Below are 21,036 nucleotides of genomic sequence, written 5' to 3'. Positions count from 1 at the left end.
ATGTATGTTTTTTTGTTTGTTTTACTGCTGTCATTAAAATATTTGAAGATTAAGCATTATTATCTATAGACATTTTTTTCAGAAATCTATGAACGTATGAGAATGTATAATACGTGAGTGACTTTGCCTGCATATGTAACTAGATTGCCTTCCCACCCTACCTCCTGAAGTAGCTTCTTCCCGCAAGATTTTGCAGTAGTATTTCTGTTCTCTTCTCTTTCACCATAGCATATAACAGCCCAGCTTCTTTCTTTATGCAAATTCACTATGTGTGTGTATATATATATATATATATATATATATATATATATATATATATATATATATATATGAAATCCAAATTATATGTAGTTATTTGTTTTTTTTTTTTTTTCCATTTGTTAACCAAGTAAATAAACACAAGTGCCTTTCTTGTGGCATTCCAGAAGTACTAAGTGACTTGATAAGAATCACTCAAGTTGCAAATGGAGGCAATAGGAATGAAACCTGACATGGATCTATGGCTAAAAAAGAAATGCAAAGCAAAATTATAAACATCAAATAAAAACACTGAAAACCATTAATGACAAAAGCATAAAGCATGAACAGAAAACACCATCAAAAATAACAAATAGACTCTAAAATCACACCTATATTATTGAACACGGCTGAAGTATTAAAACCAACTAACAAGAGTCCCAAACGTATCCAGTGAAACACAACATTTACATGTGAACATTCTATGTAAGGCTGACCCGAGCACATCTGGAGTAACATGCATAAACTCCTAAACAGCTCAAATGTCAGCATGCTGACAAACACGGGTACATGGCGGGGAGGTCTTCATAAACTCCAAAGTCACATGACAGGAATCAAAAAACGAAATAACTCTACAAATAAACTAAACTCCACAGTATTTATTTTCAGTGCAACTTGACTATTTTGGTAGTCAGTTACAAGGGACTACATAGCAGTCAAGTAAATGTTATTTAGTTATCCCCAGGCCCTCTTTTTCCTCTGAAATGTTATCTTCTGTATACACATTCACCTTACTATACTTTATTTCTGTATCTTGAACTTTTAATTCCAGTCTTACATCCTTTTATTCTTTAGAATACATGAATAAAGAGCCTTGAGTTTTCATCACATTACATTTATTTATTTATACCACAAGCATTTGTCGCCATCTTTTTACCCCTCAAAAAGTTTTATACCCAAGTCATCCTGTGAAAACTAAATAGCTCCAGTAAAGGCTGGAATATATACATACCTGGTGTACTGAAAGCACTCTCAAGCTGAATGCACAAAAGTGCAGCATAGTAGCTTTCAGCTAAAAAGCTGCCCCCACCTCATATGTTATAAATTGTACTCCTCTTCAAACAGATATGGTCATTAGAGATCTGAGGATTTTCTGGACAACTCTCTCTCATTAAATCATCACATTTCCACCGCAGTCAGGAATTCCTTTTACCTGGCCCAGTTAATTTCCAAGGAAATATCTTCAAGATCCAAAATTCTTTCTTATCAGATGCATCATTGAATTCAATGCATCCAAGCATATTCTCAGAGGGAAAGGCCACATAGATTTATAACCAAGAAAATTAAATGCCTTTAGTCCTTCAACTATCCTGACTGATTAGTATAAGTCTCCTTATATTCAGTAACCTACAGGCTGCTCTTAGATGACCTGTCTGTCATTTTATCTTCTTCTGGCCTTTCCCAGTTAGGGGTTGCCACAGTGGATCGCCTGTCTACTTATGATTGGCAGTGAAGTTTTACGGTGTTGAGTTGCCAGCCCAACACCCAACCTTGTACAGAAGGCACACACATGCACACTCACACCTAGGGCCAATTTAGAGTGTCCAATCCACCTACAGCATGTCTTTGGGATGTGGATGGAAACCGGGCCACCCGGAGGAAACCCACGCGACCACAGGGAGGACATGCTGACTCCACACAGAAGGCACCTCAGCCAAGGATCAAACCTGAGAACCTCTTGCTGTGAGGTGGCAACTCTAACCGCTGCACCACCATGACCACCCAAATACTCTGGAGAAATAAAAAGTAGAATATAACAAGGTAGTTATTTCAACCATCTTTTGACCTTAATGATTTCATAACTGCACACCATCTACTTGAGTATGAGTGTTAACCATATTTTAGACAAGAAGGTATGTGCCAAGGCCAGGTGGGGAATATGACAGGGACAAAGCTGATCTGCTGCACAGACAGGATGATGCACCGCATGTCCCCAATGCACAAATGACCATTGGTCTTCTCACAGATGTAGAGCATAAAATGACCACCCTGTGGATATAAATGGCCAGCCCCTAGGTCACCATCAAGTTCTATGTTGGTCGCAGCCTTAAAGAGTTAGTCCAAGGGCTTAAGGATGTAGTTGGCATACCTGGCAATGGATGTGGGGCACTGTATACAGAGCTCCTGTCTGTCATTTTATAAGCCATGAAAAACTCAGTCCTATTTGCCTTTCTATTTATTCAATCACACTAGGGAATCTAAATCTGTATTAACAACTAAACAAGACTTGCTGGAGGGACAGGTCCCTAACTCAAAGTATTCCCAGCCTATGGAGTAAGTTGCTACTAAAGGTCAACAGATTATTACTTTGACAACCTTTAAGGCTTGTCTTGATGAGTGGCTGGGTAGACACAAATTTACAAAATGGCTATCATGTACAGCCCTGCTCAGTTTGAAAGGTGAATACAATCAAGTACAAGAACATTTCAAGTGTGATTTCTTAAAGCTGTATGTTGGTAGAAATCTTACGGTCCACATGACTGCATGCATGGTATTGTTCCTATGTCACTATGCCAGTCACTGCTTCCTGAACTGAATGCACTACATGATGCAGATATAACAACTTCAAAAGACAGCAGAAAGGTAGTGTTATCTCTGTCATCTGAATCCATAGTTTTGCTAGATTTCTTTTTCATCCAGTTAGGTCTGAGCCCAGGTCTTGTTTACTTACATTAGGATTTCATTTTGCTGTTATGCTCACTTCCAAACTGGTGGTATAGCCAAAAGCATTAAGGATATGAGCTGTTGGTAAACCTGCATCCTGTAGACCAAATTAACTCCTGCTACATTCATTACCTTACTGTGTAACAGTGCAAACTATTGATTCAAACCAAATCTTCCAGGTTCAACTAAGATAGGTACTTGACCTAGCAGGCATTAACTAGTTAACGCACTGAAGTCTAAAATGCCTTTTTGTATACTTCCAGTTCACACCCATACCTCCTAATGGCATCCAGAACTTTTTTGGTTCTGGCTTCTTTAACTTAATGACTTACCAGCTAGTAATAGGCAGTATTAGAAAGGGCAAGGAGCTATTGATAAAATTACCCTAAAATTGTTGGTCTAGGATGCCCTGCATCATATTTATAGGTTCATAGGTAGGTACTAGGCTATTGGCCCTAGGGCCTATACAAGCCTAGCCAAAAAGGTACCCTGGCTTTTGCACCCAAGAAAATTATTTTCCTATGCCCCTGTCAAACAGAACCACAGAGGTGATCCCCGAGGTGAATTTCCTATTACCCATCCAATCATCAAGATTTTTCTTGAAGAGCGCTAATGAGGAGCTCTGTTTGACATAGATAGGTAGTCTGTTCCAGAGTATGGGAAGTCTCTTGGACAGGAATCTGTCCCTCCAGCATGTTCTGTTTATTGTGGTGACAAGGTTTAGGTCCCTAGTGCATGTAGCTTAGAGGGATTGGGATTTCTTTAAGTGGAGCATGTCCAACAGCTCTGGGTTTGACATAGCTTTGTATGTTAGGCAGAGATCGCTTCTGAGTAGGTGATATGTGCAGTGTAAAGCTGGAGTTTTTTAGTTGGTTTGTGTAGGGCATCTGTTTGAGGCCAGTAATCCTCTTTGTGAGGTATTTCTGCAGCCTTTCCAGTTGTTGTAGATGTCTTGTGAGGTACATACCAAAAGGGGCATTGTACTCTATAATGGGTCTAAAGTGATGAGTAGAGGGGAACAATGACCTCTTTTTTTTCTGGATGAGAAACCTTTTGTGATGAGGTGTGCCACATAGAAGGATTTCCTGACCACTGTGGCGATGTGATTATCAAAGGAGAGACTACTGTCCACCTGTGTCCCAAGGTCTCTTTTCACACTTTCGGTGTTAAGTAGACTACTGCCTATGTGGTAGTTCATGGGTACAGAGTTTTTACCAAAGGGGACGACAGTGCACTTTTTGGCATTGAGCTTGAGACCATGGCTTTGACACCAGGCATCTGTCTCAGTAAGGCCCTTTTGTAGGATGTCCATTGTTTCAAACCAAATCTTCCAGGTTAAACTAAGATCGGTACTTGACCTAGCAGGCATTAACTAGTTAATGCACTGAAGTCTAAAATGCCTTTTTGTATACTTCCAGTTCACACCCATACCTCCTAATGGCATCCAGAACTTTTTTGGTTCTGGCTTCTTTAACTTAGTGACTTACCAGCTAGTAATAGGCAGTATTAGAAAGGGCAAGGAGTTATTGATAAAATTACCCTAAAATTGTTGGTCTAGGATGTGATCATCCTAGATGTTGGTCTAGGATCTTTATGCTCATGTTTTCATAATTAAGAGACCAACATTTTATTGAGGTGTATAGTGGGAAACACCAATGTGGGCGACAGGGCAATTCAATGAAAATGCTGATGCACTTAATACTTTAAAAACAACTGACTTACAAACTGTTGCATGTCATTAGGTGAAACCTAGATGTTGTTGAAGAAAACTGTATTTTTAAGTTTATTTTTTCAGAAAATGCTCTAGAATGCAAGATGTGTGTAGGCTGTTAAAAATGCTACATTATACAATGACCCCCCATTAACATTCCAAAATGTGCATGCTGATTGGTCAGCGTGCACATTGTAAATCAGACTTATACTGATGGAAAAAGGTCCGGTCGCCAGGACTTTTTCCATTAGTATAAGTCTTTTTTTACAGCAACGGAGAACAGAAGATCTCCGTTGCTGCTTAGACACTGCCTCGCTATGTTAACATAGCGAGACAGCTTTAAAAAAAGTAACAGAGATATTGCTTTATCCATTGCTTTTTTTAAAGCTGTCTTGCTATGTTAAATGGGTTTAACATAGTGAGACAGCTTTAAAAAAAGCAATGGAGATTCTCCGTTGCTTTTTATAAAACTGTCTTGCTATGTTAAACTCCTTTAACATAGCGAGACACTTTGTAAGAAGCAACGGAGATCTTGCTTTCTCTGTTGCTTCCACCCACAGCTCTGATGTACTGCATAAGCATACGCATGCGCAGTACATCAGAATTGCCGCAGAATACCAGACAACTGCGGAAGGGCAGCAAAGAGGCATTATATAATGCCATTATTTAAGAAAAGTAATTATTTTTTTTCTTAAATAATGTCATTGTATAATAACAATAACCCACTTCTGGGTGTGGGTAATGCTGGATTTACTCATGGTTGTCTTTGGCCACTTGGGCTTCGCTTTCATAAACAAACCACACCAACCATAGGTAAATCCAGCATTACCCACACCCAGGCGTGGGTTATTGCTATATTCCACACCACAAAAATGTTAATGAGTTAAAAACAAAAAAATAAATAAATAAATAACCAAATAAAAGAAAAGAAAAAGTAGAACTAGCTACCACTCCAAGTTACTCATTTTCCTATCTAGTACTTCTTTTTGGATTTGTTGGCACTAAAATGGAGTACATTGCACATCTTTGCATTGATCTCCAATTGTCATGGTATTAACAAGTCTACAGGTTTATTAATATATTCTTACAGGCCATCACCATCATTCATGCAGCCTGCTTTCCCTCTTTTTTATCACCTCTGAACAGACTTGTTACCACTAACTCCCTCAGAAGTTCTTCAGAATATGTCTCGTAAAGGTTTGGCCACAGTAAACAAGAGTAGAAGCCTTGAAGTAATCACTGGTGTAGGCTAGGAGAACTTGTCTTCACGTACCATTCTGTCTTCTTCACAAACTTGAGTAATCTATCTATTAGCATAAGCAATCTCAATGAAAGAAACAGTTCAATGCTGTATATTAAAGTGCTGGGGTCTAACCATGTAATGTGTCCATGTCTTTGCTGCTAGTTCACATAATTTCTTACACAGCCTCAAACTTATCAAACCAACACCTTGCTAAACTATTATTGACTACATGTCCATATTACAAACCTTTAGTGACCTTAAAATAGCAATGAATGAGTTTAGATTTGTATCATCTACATTTACTCAAACCATGTTGGTTGCTGCACAGAAATATGTCCAAAAAGCATTCAAAATTCATGTGGTCATTTCAGGTTAGTCCCCTCTCTCCAGTCTTTTAAGACAATTCTGAAAGATGTCCTAACCAAAACTTGGCTCTGTTGATGCCCAGCTCCAGGATAAACTATATCCCTAAATATGAACAAGTGCTTCTTTGTTTCTTACACCTCCTAACTCCCCCTTCTTTAATTACTTTCTATCTTTGCCATGACCCTGTTTTGTTTTCTCTCACTTCACATTGCAATTCCTGTTCACATTATATTAACTTACCTTTAATTTCTCTGAACCAGTTAAAATTTCTCTAAATATTAAATTAAGTAATGGAAAAAAAACAGACACAGTGCCCAGACATGTCTTCTACAAAATGAACCAAATCCAAAAATCACAAAGAATTAGACCACCACTCAGAATACGAAAATTTAATATCCACAAAGCTTTTGAGCAAACTGCCCTTCATCAGTGTAAGTAAAACAATTAGACAAACCAAGGACTCTATTATATATACTTAAATGCATAATTCAACAATCAATCAATTTATCATTCTCAAATAATTAAAGATAATTCTCAGTTAATTAAAATGAGTGCAGCCAGAACAGATTAAAATAAAATAAAATAAATGTATACAAATTTATTTAATACACTCATATATAAAATAAACATTTATATCTTATTAGATTTCAACTTCAAAACTAGTTGAATGCTAATAGTTGCATGTAAACCTGGTGCAAAATCAGAGAAATCAACTTATATATCATATATATTCTGTTTGCGTAACAATATCTCCACCCCTAGGTGAAATATATACTTTTTTGCAATACTCTACATTTAAAATTATGAGTGCCATCACTGGCTCCTATGTGTTTAAATAATGCTTTAGTAACCATCTCTCTTCTAATATCAGATAAATGGGTACAAATATGTTCTTTTAACTTTTTACTGCTTTTCCCTACATAGAATGCAGTACATTTACTGCATGTGGCTAAATAAACAATATTCACCAAGTTACTTGAAGAAGAACATTTAAATTTATATTAATTTACTGTAACTGGATTATTAATAATAAAACATAGATAAATAAAAAATTAAAAAAATAAATATAAGAGCTGGAGTGGAGAGGAAAAAATAAAGCAGGAAAGGGGAAGCACACTTGGAGAATACAATATGAATATAGAAAAATAAATAACCAGAATTGTATCTACCTTTCTCAGTGTCAATACTTTATTATAATAATCATTGTCTACTAAATATTGTACAATCTTTACAACCTAAACATTCACAAACTTTACCATTTGTTCATGAAAATGAGATAAAGAATTTGCTTTCAAGTTCTGTAGAATAATTGTATTAGTTGACATTATTTCCAGCTGTATGTCTGTTCTTTTCTTGAAAGCTAACAGTTCCAGTTTTTCCTTATACTGTAACATATATATATATATATATATATATATATATATATATATATATATATGGGTCTATATGACTTGGTCGACAGTTCATATGATCGACTGTTTATTTGGTCGACAGTTCATTTGATCGACAAGCATTTTAGGTGGGTCTTCGCCCCACCCCCAATGGGGCTGTGCCCCGCACCCCTAACTATATATATCAACTCCAGGGTCACACAACATTGGGGAAGGGGGCAAATGCTTGTCGATCAAATGAACTGTCGACCAAATAAACAGTCGATCATATGAACTGTCGACCAAGTCATATATATATATATATATATATATATATATATATATATATATATATATACATTTGGATTCATAATAATCTTTATATCATATAATCTTATGAATGAAATGCTCAGATCTGAGCCATGTCACTTGAATATTTATTTATTTATTTTATTTTACATTTGTTGACTGGGCTGGTCCAACTGGATATATGTCCATTTTCAGCAGAGGCCCAAAGAGAAAAGTTCCAAGTCAAAACATTAATATACATTAAAAAACATTAAAAAACAGAGAGACAGATTTAGCTCAGAGAAAAATAATACTGGCATTGGCATATTTTACAGTAACAACAATAAGCAATTAATTGCAAATATAGGGTATTCAAATTGGGGATGAATGCAGAAAAGTAAGTTTAAGAAAACTTTTATTCAGGATAAATGAGAGTAGTAGGAGCAAGTTGCAGCTAGTCAGGGTTAGTGCAGGGGCAGAGCCAGTGAGTTAAGAGGTGAGTTTTGAGTTGGGATTTGAAACAGGGAAAAGAGGAGATAGCAGTGAGGGTGGCACAAAGGGAGTTCCAGGCTTTTCCTATTGTGTTAGAGAACAAGGAATCGCCTGCCAGGTTGTTGAATTTACAGGTTGATATAAGAAGTTTGTTAGAAGACCGCAGGCTTTTGAGGTTGCAGTAAGGAGTAATAAGGGTAGTAAGTATAGGGGTGTTGGCAGGTTTGTAGAGGATTTTATGGGCTAAGGAGAGCTGGTGAAATAAGATCAGATTTTGCAGCTCAAGCCATCCCAATTATTTTAAGTTTAAGCAGTGGTGAGTCCTAAAGGTAGAGTCACAGGCAAATCTGGAAATACTCTTGTAGGTGACAGCCAGTTTGGTGAGGTAAGTTTTGGACAAATAAGTGTAAATGGGGGAGGTGTAAACAAGGGTAGAAATCAGATGGGAATGGGCACTGGTAGTTCTGGCAATAGGTGTAAAAAATGGTTTAATTCTAAACAGGGAGCCTAGTTTTCTGTTAACTAATTTGATAGTGTTGTTAATGTGAGAATCAAAGCATAGGTTGTTGTCTATCTCTACTCCGAGGAGCCTGGTGGAAGGGTCAGGTGATATGTTGGTGCCATTACTTGACAAGACAGAGAAGTAGAGTGGTGGGGATTTACGGGTTGGGGAGAAAAGTAACAAGTTTGGTTTTCTTTGCTCTTAAGATTAAGCATCATTTTAGGAACCATGATTCAACATTCTGGGAAGTCTGTTGGGTGATAGAGTGCAGGACGAGGCAGAACAAATCAAAGTAGAATCATCCGCATATTGTATACAGGTTGCAGAGGGAATACTGGTATGAAGATCATTAATAAAAATAGAAAACAGAAGGGGGCCAAGTATAGAGCCTTGGGGTACTCCAAGGATAATGGGAAGGAGGTTGGATAAGTTATTTTGCCAGAGCACAGCCTGTTGTCTGTTATGAAGATATGACTCGAACCACTTTATAGCACTAGGGTTGATTGCAAAAGTTTTAAGTAAGTTTATCAGTATATGGTGATTGGCCATATCAAAGGCTTTGGATTGGTCAATAAAGAGAGCAGAGGTGAGTATATTATTGTTCTGTGTTTTGTTGATGCAGTCAATAAAGGAAAGGAGGGCTGAAGTGGTGCTATGGAAAAACCTGAAGCCATGTTGACAGTTGGCTAGTAGGTTGTAATTTAACAGGTGTTTAAGAAGTTGTTTTTGGACGCATTTTTCCATGATTTTAGCTAGGGGGGAGAGTAAGCCTATGGGACGGTAGTTAGAGAGTTCTATTGAGATCCCACCTTTATACAGAGAAATGATATGTGAGATTTTCCAGACTGAAGGAATGTAGCTTTCAACAAAGGTTCTGTTAATCAGAATGGAAACGGGATAGGCAATTTTTAGATACTGAGCAGGAAGAAGGTCAGCAGAAGGAGAGGAGGTTTTAAGCTTGTGGAGAAGAGAACAGATAAGTGATGTGGGTACTGGTTGAAGTTGAAAAGTGGGAATAGAAGTATAAGACGAGGAGGACTGAGAGGAGATATCGGGGGCTAGTTGATTAGCTAGAGACTGGACAGTTTCAGAAAAGAAGGTATTGAAGGCATCAGCAGTTTGTTTTGGGTTGTTTTTGGAAGTGTCTGAGGGGCACTGGGTGTCAGAGTGACCAGGCTTTAAGAGAGTATATGTTCCTGCCCAGAACTTTTGAGGATTTTGTTGGTTAGGTTGTTGTAAATGGTAGAAGTATTTTCTTTTATCTAGAAGTACAGCTTTTTTAATGGAGTTTCTTATTTGATGAAAGTTAAGTTGGTCGAAAGATCTTTAGTGCTATGAAATTTGCTCCAGAGTTTATTTTTCAGGATAATTTTATGCCTTGTATATTTTGATAGCCAGGGGGCAGGTTTTGAGCTAATTCTGATAGATCTTAAGGGAGCATGAGAGTCTAGAATAGAAAGAAACTTTGAGTTGAAGTATGCCACAGCATCATCCAGTGGTAGTTGTTTGAGAGGAGACCAATTGAAAGCTTTGAGTTCTGTTAGGAAGCTTTCAGAGTTAAAGCTTTTATTTGTTCTGACCATTTTGTATTTAGTTAGGTTGGTGGTTGCACTTTTATGTCTGATTAAGTAAGTGCATGGTCACTTAAGTCATCAGGTAGTATCCCTACTGTATAAGTATGGTGGTGACTATTTATCAGAATCCAGTCCAATATGCTTTCTTTGTTGTTAATTTTGCTAGTTCTGGTAGGGGTTTGAATGGTTTGTGAAAAAACGTGAAGGTTTATGAGGGTGGGAGGGTCTACTGAGGTACAGGTTTTCCAGTCTATATTGACATTGCACAGTACTATGGTTTCTTGTGGGAAGTGAATAGAAAGCCAGCTAAGGATCTCTTCTAAGGAACTGGTATTATTTCCAGGGGGAAGATAGGTGCAGATTTAATAGATGGATTTGTGTGTGTTAAGCTGAAGTTTGGTGATAAGGATTTCAGCATTACTTATTGTGGGAGGTTTTTCATGTATGACAGTAATTTGCATACCTGTTTTGTAAAGACTTGCTATCCCTCCACCTTTTTTGGCTTTGTGGTCTAGTCTGTAGATGTTGTAGCCAGGGGGAGTGATCTCACTGTCTAGGGTTGCTGGTTTGAGCCAGGTTTCAGACAGGCAAAGGCTGTCAAAAGTGTGTATGTCTAGCATTGCATGGAGGTGGGCAATTTTATTATTAATGCTGCGGATGTTTAGGTGAGCTATAGAGAGAGAAACAGTTGGGGGGTTTGGATGGTAAATTAGAGCACGAGGGAGGGGGGCAAAGGGGGTTTAGAGTAGCAGTGTTTGGGCCAGAGTTGGGATGAATGTCACCTGCTAGAAGGGACAGAAGTAATCTTTTTATTAGGTCTGAGGGTTTGATGAGGAAGTGTAAGGATTTTCTGTTAACTTGATTAGTGTAGAAAATGTGGAACTTTCTGTGAAATTTTGCAAGAAGGTAGCTGGGTGAAGAAATGTTTGAGAATGATTGGAATGTGTTTTGGGAAGGTGAGCTAGTATGTTTACTGAGGGAGTGTGGTTCTTTAAGGCTAAGATGTTCATATGAGGTTAGAAGGTAGGGTAGCATAAGGAAAGGAAAAAGTGAGAGAAGGAAGATGTTTTGAATAAGATGAGATTAGTAGAGGAGGCATAGCAATAGGGAGGTATATGAAAGAAAAGTAGGGAAGTAGAAATGAAAATGCAGACAGGAAGAGAAGAAGGAGGTTGTGGTTGTTGTAATAATGCAGGTGGATAGGTATTGGATGAAACAGAGGGGAGGAGGTAAAGTGTGGTTGGCGTGGTAGAGAGGTGGGTGTGGTTAGGGAAGTATAAGTTTAGGAGTACTGGGGTGGGTGGTAATTGGGCGTAGGGTAGGGGAGCGGAGTGAGCCCAAAGGGCGAACAGAGCAGGAACAGCCAGAGGGTGAATTAGCTACAGAGAAAAACATTCTGTAACCGAAAAAAGACAGCAGCTGAGACATAAGTATGATACCAAAAAGTTTACATTATAGTATAAAATGAAAGGTTTAATGGGCAGGAGAAAAACTTATGGAAGAAAACTGGGAAGGAGAACAGGGAGGAAAAGGGTCTAACTATAATGATAACCAGTGGGAGAAAATATAGTGAGTAAAGCTTATTCCAGGGTGTATAGTGCCACCTAGTGGCGACAGGTGAAAAGGGCAACCAGGGAGGATACTACCTGAATGAAAGCCTGGTTTATCTCTTGTAGAGAAAAGATTAAAATCCGGTGGAGTGAGAGGACCAAGCAGGCTGTGGTTGGCTGCTAACACGCTGGGGGCAAGAAGTATTGCTCACATGTTAATGAGCAAAATACTAAGACATGATATTTATCTTGGTATTAGGTTACATCAACAGAGCCTTCTGTTGAATAAGGGGATAACTGTACTGAAGAGCACGTTGAGCAGTAAGGTGTCTTCTCAAGTTAACAGGAGAAGGTGTTCCTTTTTGCTTTGTAGTTGCAGTTATAAAATTTCATTTCTTTTGCTAGAATCAGAGGGAGCGCCCGGGAAGGAGGCTGTAAAATAAAAGAGAAAGAACAATTCTGATCAAAGACAGGCAGATATGGGGAGGCACAGAAGGAGAAGATAGGACAAGAAGTAAAAGAGTTAGGCTACACAGGAGGGATGCTAGGGTGAATATTAGTTAGACATAAAAGGTGGAAAGACCTGACAATGTCAAAAACAAGGACAATTTCCCTTAAGCTCAAGGAAAAGTACACCCAGCTGAAAGATATGTATACAATTTCACAACTAACATGTCAATCCTACTTTCTCTTTCCCACAATGTCAGGATGATACTAAAGGATGAATAGGGTATTTCATTTAATATCTTATACTGGATGGTAAAATCTAGGAGAAGTTAAATAAACCTTTGCCTGTCTGTAAAGCTTATTCCACTTCTTCAAGGCTCTTGTTCAGGATGAATGGTCCCATCTATACTTATCGATACATAATAAATTGCCTCCTTCTATATTTAAATTCTGTACCCATGAACCAAAACGAAATATGTGTTTATCATGGTAATCTGACAATGTTAGAGAAAAAAACACATTTCCTTATAATTATAAACCATTCTATCAGATATCTCTGCATTGCTTGTTTCAAACAATCCATGTGTATAATTAGATTATTTGGGTTCTGTAATGCTGCTGCTGAAGACACATTCTCTATTTCTGGATACAGGCTATCTGAAATAACTCGTCCTCTATTTTCAACTTTATCTACAAGATTTTAGTTTTTTATATAATCCTTGTATATATCAGTAGCTATAGCTCTTAACTCTCCAAATAGACTATTAGAGCTGACACGATGTAAATAGATCTATTAAGAGTTGCCTATAACTTCCTTACAGAATAGCTTTTATCAAATTATTTTGAAAAATATCCAAATACTTGTAATTCTACCAGATGCTCAAACTGCAAGTTTGGCATAAGCCTTAAAGTCCAGACTCCAGAAATCAAGTACCCCAAAATTCAATGGGTAGTACAGTAAGTAAACCAAGGAGACCTGGGGATCCTCTCTCTATAAAAGTCTTGTTAAAAGATGTCTTAATTTCTGGGTCCAGCTTTCTTCTTTGAAACCAAGCAAGTAAAATACAAACTGGTTTCCCCATAAGTCAAAAATCATAATGGCTATAAATCTGCATTTTTGTTTTGACTTTATCTACCATTTTCTGGTAGTTCAGTACAAAGTTTTGATACTTTACATAGTATAAGCGACTTCTAGATATCTTATTTAATTAACAATGAATATTATTGACTTATTTCAATAAACAGAAGTTGTCGTAGACAATCTGGATACTTTGAATAACTGACATTATAAAAAATAACTTTTCTAGTGTGGATTCTAATTCATGACAACCTGTAAGTTATCAGTAACAGATCATCAAAATATACACTAGAGGATATCTTATGACATTGAATAGTTATGCCTTCAAAATAATTCAGACTGTAAATTATAACAGATTTACTGCTATAACAAATAAATTGCCAGAAAAGGAACATACTTGTAGTATGTGGAGCACTATTATACACTCCAGAATTGAAAAAAAAAAAAAACTGTAAAGCACTTATGTACCGCGAGACCCAACCAATTATTACACACATCTCCTAAACACAGTTACAGTCAGCTCTCATGAAAGAGATGCTTCTTCACTCTCACTATCCCTGAATATCTTGCCTCAAAGTTTTATTCTGTCTAGTGAAATTTATAGATGTCAATCTGTAAGCAACTTATTTAAATTATACAATATCACAGTCAAAGGAGGCAGCAGAACACAGCAGTAAAATTCAGAAATTTAATCCCAGAACAAACAGTAGAACAAACAGTAAGCGCTTTTGAGCAGCAGCTGCTTCATCAGACAAATAAAGATTCAAACTGTAGTACTTTTAAACAGTAAAGCTGCCAATTAGCATGCAAAAAACATTTAGGAATTAACAAGAGCCATTAAAGCCATACCAAAAAAATGCAGCTCAAAGCTCATTGTATAAACACAAAAACATTTCATTCATAAAAACATGTAAAGCATTTCATTCAACAGCCAAAAAATGCAACTCAGAACTCATTATTTAGACATGAAAACATTTCATACATAAAAACATATATAACATTTCATTCATAAAAACATTATAAAAATACTGAACATAATTAATATCTATCTAGCTAAGGGCCTATTCATTAAAACTGGTTTAATAGAAAATTTATCATTGAGGCCTTTTCCCATATTAGCTTTCATTCTAATAATCCAGTTCAATTCTTTGCTTTCTACCTTAGTTCTATGTGGGCCCCCCCCCCCTTATACCCACATTGACTGTTTCAACAACCATAAACTTAAAATTGTGCTGAGCACCTAGTATCATGATGTGCTTAGATAAAGCATTAGTCTCAGCTCTCCTGGAGATATCATATTGATGCTCCCTCATCCTGTCTCGTAGCCTGCGTGTTGTCATCCCAATGTAGAAACAGTAACAAACCATGCAGTCGGCTAAATAAACTAGATTCACTGTGTTACAGTTAGCTCTGGCTCTGAAAAACATCTTTCTATGCATATCTGGATGTTCAAATGCAGCACTACTGTCAATCAAATGACAGTAGTTACATGCCCGACAAGGAAATGTACCAATATTTAGCTGTGAATCAGTATTGGAGTTAAACTTTGGATAACATAACAAGTTAAGTGATCTTTTATTCTTGTACATATAGCTCAGGGCTTCTCCTACTATTGATTCCACTCTCTCATTAGATCTAAGTATGTCCCAGTGTTTAGCATAGATGTCCTTCAACAATCTAATGTTGCTGGCATAAGTAACTGGTACTCTCAGTTTACAGTTGGTCACTTTCTGTTTGCAAAATTGAGTGAGTGAAGAGAAATATGGCTTACCCTCCTGAGTTCTAGATGTATATGCTCGAGCTGTAACCGTGCTAATTTCTTTCTTATTATAACCCCTCTCAAGGAATCACTGTTCCATATGTTTCAATTCACAAGAGAAGGTGGAGTCATCTGCTGTCAATCTGGATGTTCTTAATATCTGTGCTGTCACAACATTATTAAAAATGTGCCCAGGATGCATACTCTGTCTGTGGACAAACGTATTCCCATGGCAACTTTTCCTATAGATTTCAGAAGTAAAAGCTCCATCAAGTCCCCTGGTAATCCTAACATCAAGAAAACCCATACTTACAGTAGAGCTACTGGCCGTCAAACTAAGAAAGTCAGTACTACTATTGAGTTGACCAATGTATTGAGACAGCTCATCACCAGTACCCTCCCAGAGGAGGAAAAGATCATCAACAAATCTCCTCTAAAAAACAACCTGTCCAGGCTTGAGCTGAGGTATGATATGCATTTCCTCCCATTTTGCCATAACGAGGTTGGCATAGCTATTGGCACAAAAGGTGCCCATAGCTACGCCATCCATTTGTTTAAAAATAACGTCTTCAAACATAAAAATGTTATTGTCAAGAATAAGTTCCATAAGCATACACAGTAAATCTATCTTATGGATCTCATAAGTGCCATCTTGCTTTAGATAGTCTCCCAACATCTCTATCCCTTGTTAATGGGTATGCACGTAAAAAGGGATTTCACATATAATGCTATCATAATGCAACCAGCAACAGGTGGTTTAACTTGTATGTGAGCAAATAAGTCCCTAAGGAACTGTTCAGTAGCCTTTAAAATATAACAGTTCTTAGCTAAGATTGGTTTCAAATGTTGTTCAACATAGATAGAAAGGGGTTCAGTGCACCATCCCCTTCCAGCTACTGTTGGTCTCATAAGGGGTTTAGTGGCATGCTTATGTATTTTAGGGAGACCCTGTATAGTGGGCAAAGTTGGTTCTTGTATAATAAAATAATTAAAAAGATCAAGACTAATATGTTCAAGCTGCAGACATTCAAACAATTCATTATACACTCTACTAATAGACTGTTTAACCTGTTGCATTGTAATTGGAATATAAATTAATGGATCATTGAGCATGATATACATTGCAACCTTGTACAATGTATAATCCATAACTACAAGACATTTTTATGAGCATTTTATGAGCAGGTTATAATTTTCCAGGACATGATATGCTAATTAATGTTTCTACCTATGCATAGCATATTGAAAACTTACCTGAGGACTTGACAGCCCTGCCGAGTCTGACTGCACAGCACCACTTGTATGGCGGCCCTGCTATTGTAGGTATGGAGCCTGTCTACACCTGTAGTGGATGGGAAAATACAAGCATGGCAGTCAGCACAGCTGTTATACCTTCATTCCCCTCATTCATGACAAGGCATGGGCATGTAGGGCCACTAACACATTAGAGAATTATGTCTGATTTAAACAGAAACAGATTTTAACAGAAATTTCTTACTAAGTGATCACCATGGAAGTTTGGGGACAGCTCGTGCACCACCCAATTGCTCATGCATTCCATTCTCCAGCCTCACTATTGCTATTATACAGTGTAATACACTTATCTATATGTGGAATTTGGAACTGCAGATGGTCCCCCACCAGATACTAACTGCAGTCCCATATCCCACATACAGGTTCAACGACACAGTATATTGATTTTAAAGTGCCACTCAGATACTTCAGGATTGTGTATTGGTAATATTCACCAATGTACAACAGTGAGTAAAATGTATGGATTGTGAAAATATCACCCATCCAGGAAATTCTCCATACAGATGTACATAGCACCTTAGGAGACTATATTGTTCACCTTTTTCACTTTACTTTCTTTTACTTTCCATTTCCTAAGCTATTATGTGCTTACTGCCAGAGGATTAAGATGTGACATCTTCAGATTCATCTGTAGTAACCAAGAGAAATAATCCCTCAACTCATACTGAGTATATCCCAGAGCCTCCTCTCAGCAGACCATGTCAGAGGAACTTCAGTCAAACATACTTGAATGATTGCTTTAAAAAAATGGCTGCATCAGCTTCACTCACTTGGATGAATAGCCTCAGCTGGCACCTGTCCATCTGAAGGGGCAGTGGCTGTACTCCATGGCACTAATAGATTAGCAGTGTTTTTACAATGTTACAAAAAATAAGCCAATTAACTGTGCAGCAAAATCTAATTTCTTCCATTCATACCATTAATCTCATTCCTTAAGTCACAACACACAGTCGATGACAATGACATGAGTGACTGGGGATACAGATTTACTGGTAAACCAGGAGCATTGTCCAGGAACCAAGCAACGCAATGCTTCACAGCCATGGACCAGTTCAGTGTCACCCAGTCCACCTGTCAGTCTTATACTCCCCTGTGCCATCATACATTGTAAGACCCAAGGTAATTAAACACCTCCACTGATGGTAGCTACATCCCCCGATCTGAAGAGAGGGAGCAGTTCTATTTCAGAAAAGTACCATGTTCTCATTGGTAGAAATGGTGAGTCTCATCCCATCCACATTACCATAGATAATGAATTGCTTGCCCCTGAGTTTAATTTTTCTGAGTCTTTTTGGTGTCAATTAGCATGATGGGAATGGACCCCATTCCTAAGTCAAAGTAGGATTAAACTTCTTGAAATCAGTATTATTTCAATCTGTGATGTTAGCCAAAAGTGCTCTTCACAGCACCTGCAAAGTGCCCAGAAGTGAGTCCTTCTGTAATTCATATGGAGTTACATGTACCGATAGCATATTTTTATTTATTTTTATTTATTTTACATTTGCTGACCGGGATTGTACGAGTGAGCTGAAGAGCCCTTTTTCAGCAGAGGCCCGGGGAGAAAAGCTCCGACATATTATATCATTTTCATTATAAATTAGCATTAAAGAGCAGTGATACAGGATTATTACAAGGCATTAAGTAGCAATACAATGTTATACAGTGTCAATAATCAGGAGTATAGCAAAACTATTTCAAGATGTATAAAAAGAAATATGTCATTAAGATGAATATAGTTTTGGGGGTAAGTGGTTATAAAAACCCAGTTTTATCATAATGTAGTTGCATGAAGGCAAGACAATTATAATAGAATGTTTCTCTGAGGCGATTTGCTTAATAGGTTTTAGAAGACAGTAGAAAGAGTAGTCAAGGAAGATTAGAGAGAGCTAGTGAGAAGAGTGAGTTAAGGGCAGAAAGTAGATTAAGGTATGAGAAGTAGGGGATGTTAAGGAGGGAGAGTGCAGTGACAGGACCAGTGACTTTTAAAGTGCTCTTTGGTGGCTGTCTTAAATTGTTTAGGATGTGTAAGGGTCCTGATTTCTAGTGGGATCATATTCCAGGCAATAGTGGGGTGATAGGTGTACATGTTGCGTCCAAATTTAGACTTGGGTTTGTAGATTTGTAGTAGGTCCTGGTTAGAGCTTTGGAGAGGTCTGGAGGGAGAATAATGGGAGATGAGAGGGGATAGTGCTGGGCAGTAGGAAGGCTGGTATAGGATAGAATGGATGATCTGGAGCTGAGAAAGAAGTAGCTGGTGGGGTAATTCAAACCAGTTTAGGTGTTTTAGAGAGAGACAGTGATGGGATGTGTAGGTTTGTTGGGCAGCAAATCTAGCTACCCTGTTGTAGGTAGATTTGAGTTTGAATTTTTTTTTTTGGAAATGTTTTTTTTAAATTTTTTTATAAGATTATAAATTCTTTTTTATGACACCCATTCCTCCTACTACTATTGGAACTGACTGGTTACCTTTTTTCCACATTGCCCTAATTTCTGCCTGCAAATCCTGGTATTTTATGATTTTGTCTCTCTTTGTACATGAGGCACTGTAATCACTGGGTGAAGCAATTTCAATGAACAATGCTGCTTTTATCTTTTCATAGACTATTATATCTGGTTTTCTCACATCTGTTTTCTGAACTGTCAGTAATGGGTAACCCCATGTGATGTAAACTTCATCATTCTCTATAATGCTTTGTGGCTCATGTTTCCAATGCTTCTGAGCCACTTCAGTATGTGTTTTACAGGACATTAGCAATGAGATCAAAAGGTCAATACCAGATGGAAGAAGAGACGCTTTTCCTGATCCAGGCAGCATGTCATCCTTGACTGTGTGCTGATATCCTGCATTTGAAAATCATAAATAGGACTAGTGACATGATGCATTGATAAAACAGCCCATCACCAGCATTTAATGACTTTAACTTAATACCATCGTAAGTAGGATCAGTGATAGAATGCACTGACAGCACAGCCCATTACTAGAGTTTAGTGACTTTGACTTGACTTAAATCCAAGGGTGCTGAGTCATGCGGCATGGCATTATTACAAGAGTCTGAGAGCAGGCAGCAGCCCCTTGCTCCATGTGCTGTCATGGCCTTTCAAAGTACATGTTGGGTCAAACAATGTCTTCTCAAAGTTCACAAAGCAGCTATGGACTGGATTAACAAATTCTCCCAGTACCTCACAGAGCTGTCCAAGGCTAAATTGTTGCTGTACTGGTCTACAACCAGCATGGAATGTGCATTGTCTTTCCTGAATCTGAGACTCGACTATTAGTTCTACTCACCTCTCCAGTACCCTGGTAGAGGCTTTTCCAGGGAGGCTGTGAAGTGTGATTCCTCTTAAAAATTTAACATAGGCGTCTTTCTTAAAGGTGGGAGTTACCACTCCAGTTTACTAGCCCATAGTTATTGTCTGTACCTTCCATGTACCAATGAACCAGGGCATTATCTGTGCTGCCCCAGTCTCCTCTAGTGCCTTTAAAATCTTTGCCCGATCGCATCTACCCATGCTACTTTAGGAGCCACTGGCCACTGTGCTGACTCCAGTAAAACTGGTGGAGTTCAAGCTGCCAGAGACCTCATACACTTCCTTCAGATGGAGTAGGGGTCATGTTCACCACATTAAGAAGTGTCTAATAATATTCATTCCACCTTCCAACAACTTTCCCAGCAGTGATCAGTAGTTCCTTGTTGCTTAATTTAGTTCAAGTGAAGTCCCACCTTGCCTTCCTGTGCTGTTAAATGGCTTGCCAGAACCTCTTTGAAGGCACCCAGTTGTCTGCCTCCATGGCCTCTACAAACTTCGCCTGTGCCTAAGCTTTCATGACAGTGACTGTTGCTGCTTGGAGTTTCTCAGCATGCTGGAACATCTTAGCGAATCAGCAGAGACATGCATCTGCATAGCACAGAAGGATATCTTCTTCATCTGACAGCTTTTCTTTTGACTGGTGTCCAGTAGTGGGTCCTAGGGTCACTACAATGACAGACACTGACCACCCTTTAGTGAGAGCTCTATCCTGCTACTTCAGTGGCTAACATCTCAAACTAGATCTTTCAGTTTAAAACTTATATGTCCATCGCTCATCTGGCTCTTGTTATGAAATGTGTCATGACCCTAGAGAAATATATTATTTTTTTGGTTCCCTATTATATGATCGAAGATGCATTCTTTCGAATGCGTCTTGATCGGACTTGAAAGCACGAAACGGCAAAATACCGAAATGGCATATACACAAAGTCTTTCCCTGGGAAAGAAATCGCTTGGCCGCCTTCGTTATTTTGCCATTTTCATCACTGTAGTGTGATCTCAGAGTTGGTATATTTAAGTCGGGGAGGTTTGGGGAGGTGAAGCCCCCACTTTATGAAACGTTTTAAAGTTT

At 38.1% G+C, this 21,036-nt stretch overlaps 1 protein-coding gene across 2 annotated transcripts in view; it reads left to right on the top strand.

Annotated features, from left to right (window-relative positions):
• ADCY8 (adenylate cyclase 8) overlaps nt 1-21,036 on the top strand; it is a 2,045,143-nt gene that overhangs the window by 1,698,671 nt on the left and 325,436 nt on the right. The gene's annotated exons all lie outside the window — the stretch shown is intronic.

The sequence above is a fragment of the Protopterus annectens genome, chromosome 3.part1, assembly GCF_019279795.1.
Source record: "Protopterus annectens isolate FY-2018-M chromosome 3.part1, PAN1.0, whole genome shotgun sequence".
NCBI classification, from domain to species: domain Eukaryota; kingdom Metazoa; phylum Chordata; order Ceratodontiformes; family Protopteridae; genus Protopterus; species Protopterus annectens.
This window is presented reverse-complemented; position numbering and strand designations above follow the sequence as displayed.